The 5,089-nt window shown below is 43.5% G+C and overlaps 1 long non-coding RNA gene across 1 annotated transcript; it reads right to left on the bottom strand.

The window, feature by feature from the left end:
• Positions 1–1,852: 1,852 nt before the first annotated feature.
• LOC129128983 (uncharacterized) lies at positions 1,853–5,089 on the bottom strand. The gene is made up of 3 exons (XR_008535365.2): positions 4,536–5,089; positions 3,661–3,813; positions 1,853–2,742 (listed from the first exon to the last, which is right to left on the bottom strand). It is a non-coding gene; the product is annotated as an uncharacterized LOC129128983 (long non-coding RNA).

The raw sequence follows: 5,089 nt of genomic DNA, 5'->3' as shown, positions 1-5,089 counted from the left end.
ACAGCTTCTCCTAAAGACAGATTTCTTTTCAGGATACCTGTTCACCAGGTCTACTGGTCTCAAAGTCAGCCGTGGGCTGGGTTCCATCGTGCAGCTCCTGACCTCAGGAGAGCTGCAGAGCCCAGGTTACAGCTCTCTGGTCTCTATGGTGGGAATCTCTGTAACAAAGTTGAAACCAGCCAGATCTTACCCAGCAGGTAAGAGAACCACACTTTCAGTGCTTAGAGACCAAGCTCACGACCATTGAAGTATCTTTCTGTCTTTAGCAAGGTGAGAGGAAGCCTACACAAAAATGTTATATTGATAAAGCAACTGACACTGAGTCCACACAACATTTAAAAGGGCACTACTTCAATTAAACGGATCCAATTCAATCTATTTAAATGTAATTCCAAATGGTTTTCTGATATCTAGACTGATGGGATTGGTCTCTAAGTTTTATGAGGAGTTGCTTGCAGCAGTTGCAATGCTCAAGTTATATTTACAGTTTTAATCTAGACCAGGAATGAAATCATCAAGGATTATACTCTAATCCATCTGACCTGCAAATTATTTGGCTTGGGATTCTGTATCTTGTAATGAATATGTTCCAGAATTGAATAACACATCTGCATGTCCTTTCTTCCTAGGGAACCTCTCTGCTTCCCAAACAAACAAGCCAGTTCCACTCCTTCAATTTCCTGAAAGGGAAGGCAGTGAGAGGATTAGGGAAACTTTGAGTCAAATAGAGAAATATATTTAGGTGCCCACAGTCCTACAGGAATTAATGGGCATTCAGGCACCTAAGAGACTCACTGGAGCCTGCTCTTAAGTAATATTGGTAGTTTCCAAAGGTGGTGCAGCAGCAGCTGGGCTGCATCCATGCCTGGGTGTGCACAGCCACCAGTGAAGTCAATGGGAGGGGACTGACTCCAGAATCAGGATTTTGTCTGTGCTTACTTTGTCATCTCTCAATTCACATTTGGAGGCAGCTGGGAATCATGTAAGGCCTATACCATCAAACCTGGTGGTTCTGAAATTCTGTTCCTACACCCACAAATGATGCTGACTGTTCAAGTCATTTGGAGAGAAGCAGGCACTATCTGTAATGTCACACAGTGTCTACTACCATAGGCTCCTGGTCTGAGAGCAATTCCTAGTATTGTAACTAGCAGGTTTACCCTTAGTAGAAGCAAATAATAATTTAATTTCAGTGGTATGATCATTAGTAGATCTTCCTCAGTCACAAAATCATAGCCTGTTTCCTGGCATTGTTGATAGACCACCTTTTTTCTCTCTGAAGTAGCTCAGCCAGATTCTTCCTCACATGTAAATCTTTGTGGGGAACAGCTAAACCTAAAGCTTTCTCTTCATGTGTTTTCATACAGAAAATTAGGAAAACTTTAGTCTTCATCTGAGCTCTGCACAAGTAAGAGGAGCCTCAGCTGCAGATGGCTTTGTAGCGCTTGGTTACATTTACATGTCTGAGTTAGCCTGCCATGCCTATCCAGTCAGGTATGTGGACTGGACCACCATGGATCACATAAGGCCCTCTGACTCTTACATCTTTATCACGTGTGACGTACTTCAATTAATGTATATGAAGGTTAAATACTGCTGTGAAGCCACTCACCTGAAATGACCACTGTACCTCAAGACCATGCTGAATGCAGCTGGGACCAGTGTCTCAGTAGTGTGAGCTCAGTGCCAGTTTTCTGCTTTTGGCTGCTTTGCTCTCCTTTTTTTCTATTCAAGTCATGGGTCTTAGCACTTTGTTCTAGAGAGATCACTGCTCCTGCCCCAGGAACAATGAGGTGCTGCCTGCTGGCTGCAGCAGCTGTCATTATTTCACAGAACTAAGCGTCCATGGGATCACAGCATGCAGTAGGCTACAGTTGCCAGATCTGAGAGTTACAATGCAGAATGACCTGGCCTACTCTACAAGCCTCAAAAGAAAGAGGCAATAAGGCATCTCAAAAAGTCCCCTTACTTCAGGGCTAATATTTCCATCAGCAGCTAGAACTTTCCACATAGCTATCCTTAACAGAACCAGTACACCACAATACCAGGGAAAAGAAATCATTCAGTACCCTCTTATGTTGCAGGAAATGCTATGTATGTATATTTATTTATTTATGTGGAAGATTCCCCACTGAGTATCAGCAAGTCCCCCCACATGTGAGTTGAAGATTACACTTTGGGATTAGGTTACATTTTGGATTAGAGCTTGTTCTGTAATACAGCTGCAAGGATGGCAGCAGGGAGGCTGCTGGACCCGAGATATTTATGTGTGCTACTTGTGGTTTGAGGTCTTACCAGCGATGAGATCAGGCAGGGCCTTGGGCAGGAAGGAGCCCTTACAGCTGCATGGTAGGACATTACTCTCATGGAATGTACCCTCAGTTCTGTGGGGGTGGAACCAACCAAGTTACTCCAGCAGGTGCTGGTGTAGCTTGGTTTTCTTCCATCCCTGAGCCTGGCTTACACTCCTGTACACCTCTGCAAAGACACATCCCTTCTCTAATCAGAAGGAGAGACATTATTTTAGGAAAACAGATTCCAATTACCAAGATGTTTCTCTGGAGCTGTGTCTTGGCACTGACTGCAATCACACACCCGTGAACCAGGTTCTCACTCGATGCAAGTCAACTCCAATTATACATAACTGGCTCCAGAGTTTCAGAAACTCCAGTCTTGTGGGCACAGCGTACTTTCCAATTACATAATGTTGCAAGTCATTGTACTGTAGCTGATTCTTCACTCCTAAGAATAATAAGAATAATAAAAAAGGTTAAAGTACAAAAGGAAGGTTCAGTTTTACAAAGCTGCCTTTATCTACCTGAATCCTGCTAAGGTCAAGAGAAAGTCTGCTTCTGACTCATAACGACATTTGAATCAAGTGCTGAATACACTTCACGCTGTACAATTTCAGCTCAGGAAGGAATTGACTTCCTTAAAGATCATGTGGTAACAACTTTTATCCTTTCTTAGCAAAAGTCCTAGGTGTATTCACCAAATCAGAGCATTTTTCTCTTCTATGAGAGTTTTAATGAAAGTCAGTTATAGTTTTGATGCTATAGATGTTAAAAAACTGGTTTCAGCCTCCTTTCAAGAAAAAATTTCCACTGAAATTCAAATGGCTGAGCATTTGCAGAGCCCATATCCAATGGCCTGCTTCAAACTCTTACATCTGTAAGGGAAGGGAGCAGATTCCCAGACATTGTCCATAATCAGATCCACTCAAACACCCTCATGGGACCAGCCAACCTGGAGTGGCACTGGAGAGGCCCATCATGTACAAATTTCTGATTCTTAAAGGTTCTTCCTTTGAATTCTTCCATGTTTTTGAATGGCTTTGAATGGCTGGATCATCACAACTCTTTCCTGTACATGGCTGGGTCTGGCATGCAGTCACTCTCATTGCCTCCATGCACACAAGCACTGAGCTCTTCTCCACCTCATTCCACCAGACCCAAGACCATCCCTTCTCTCAGCCTGCAGAGAACTAAGTGGAGAAGGAGTGACTGTTTAAGCCTCAAAACCAGAAAATTTACTGATGATTCACCTCCCAGCACTGGCTTGCTGTCTGAGGAGGGGCAGCACTAGTTGGTGGAAACTGTGGAGATGCACTAAGGCAGGTCTGACTCTTTCTGGGACACTTTGCCATGAGCTGACTTTCACCTGTTATGAAGCCATAGCTGCTGTTTCCTGCCTCTCGCAGTAGATTCCTTTCTTCTCTCTGAAGTGGTGCACTGGGACTCTTCCTCACACCTCTTGCACAGGGCTCTGTGGTACTCCTGCACTGAGCTAGGAGTCATCCATGATGTGCAGCTGCTGTGGAAGGGATAGGTCTAAGAACAGATTTCCAGATCCTCTACCTCTCAAGCAGAGGTAATTTGGGGAACAGTTGCATGCAGGTCATCCCTGCAACCACCTGGGAATTCTACCAAATCTTTACTTCCACATTCCCCTATCTAAGCTCTTACAGTCATTTCTCCTGGCTTCAGTGTCACTATTTTCAGCATATGCTGTGTTCCAGTGACATCTAGGGATAGAGACTGAAAATTGCAAGCTGGATACTCACATAGGCATCATTTAAAACATATTTCGAACGGATAAGCCAAAAGGCTTAAGGAACAATTGTAATTAAGATAAGGTAAAAAGAATCTTGCATATTTTGCAGGATTGAATTGATGCCCCAAGGCCCATTCCTCGACTCGTGCATTAGCATTAATTTCATAAAGTGCCTACAGAGACGTGGCACTAACTGACATAACATTTTGCTCTGGTACAAAGAATGCAAGCAAGATAAATGTACATCAGCACTAATGACAAAACACATGAAAGGGCAAATGTCATCAGGAGGACAAAAACACTTTGAGGTCAAAAGATCAAACAAGTTGCTTTAGTAGCTGGATCCATTATTTACTCATTTCTACCACTACTAAATTACTCATTACATTTATGTATCAGTCCCCTGATCACAGAGGGTTGCCATGCTTGGCGATTCAGTCCTACACAGGACTAAGATATGGGCCCTGCTCTGGAGATCTTACCTGCAGGACAAGGCAGGACCAAAGGATGGAGGCAGTAGAGCAGAGGGAACGGTGGCTCAATCTACACTGCTTTGCAGCCTGGCTTTGTGTTAGACTTCAGTTCGCAGTGTTCAACAGCTTATCCCTGCAGGATCAAAGCAGAAGCAGCAGCAAGTCTTCCCACTGTGCCTTCATTTCTTTAGGGAGCACAGGCAGGCTTCCTCCAGAACATAACCAGGGACTGCCAAGCAGGATTAGACAGAAACCCACCATGTGTCTGCGTAATATCTCACATGAAAGATGCAGAAATGTGTAAGCCTACTCTTTCAAAACAGAATTTATCTGACTGTACAATCTACACCTGCTCTGGGTTTCCCCAGTAAATCTAGACTTCCTAAGTATTCACAGCCCAACAACAGAAATAATTCTGTGCTAATTCATGCCTGGACCTTTGCAGAACCTAAAAATACGTCTCTTTGATGGCAGAAGGAAATGTAGAACATATTATCAGAAGAAGGCATCAAGAGAAGTGTTTATACATGTATCAGAGGTCTGCATGTTCAAAACTAAAGTAT

The sequence above is a fragment of the Agelaius phoeniceus genome, chromosome 1, assembly GCF_051311805.1.
Source record: "Agelaius phoeniceus isolate bAgePho1 chromosome 1, bAgePho1.hap1, whole genome shotgun sequence".
In the NCBI taxonomy this organism is placed as follows: domain Eukaryota; kingdom Metazoa; phylum Chordata; class Aves; order Passeriformes; family Icteridae; genus Agelaius; species Agelaius phoeniceus.
The sequence above is the reverse complement of the archived record's forward strand: the minus strand, read 5'-3'. Positions and strand labels throughout refer to the sequence as shown.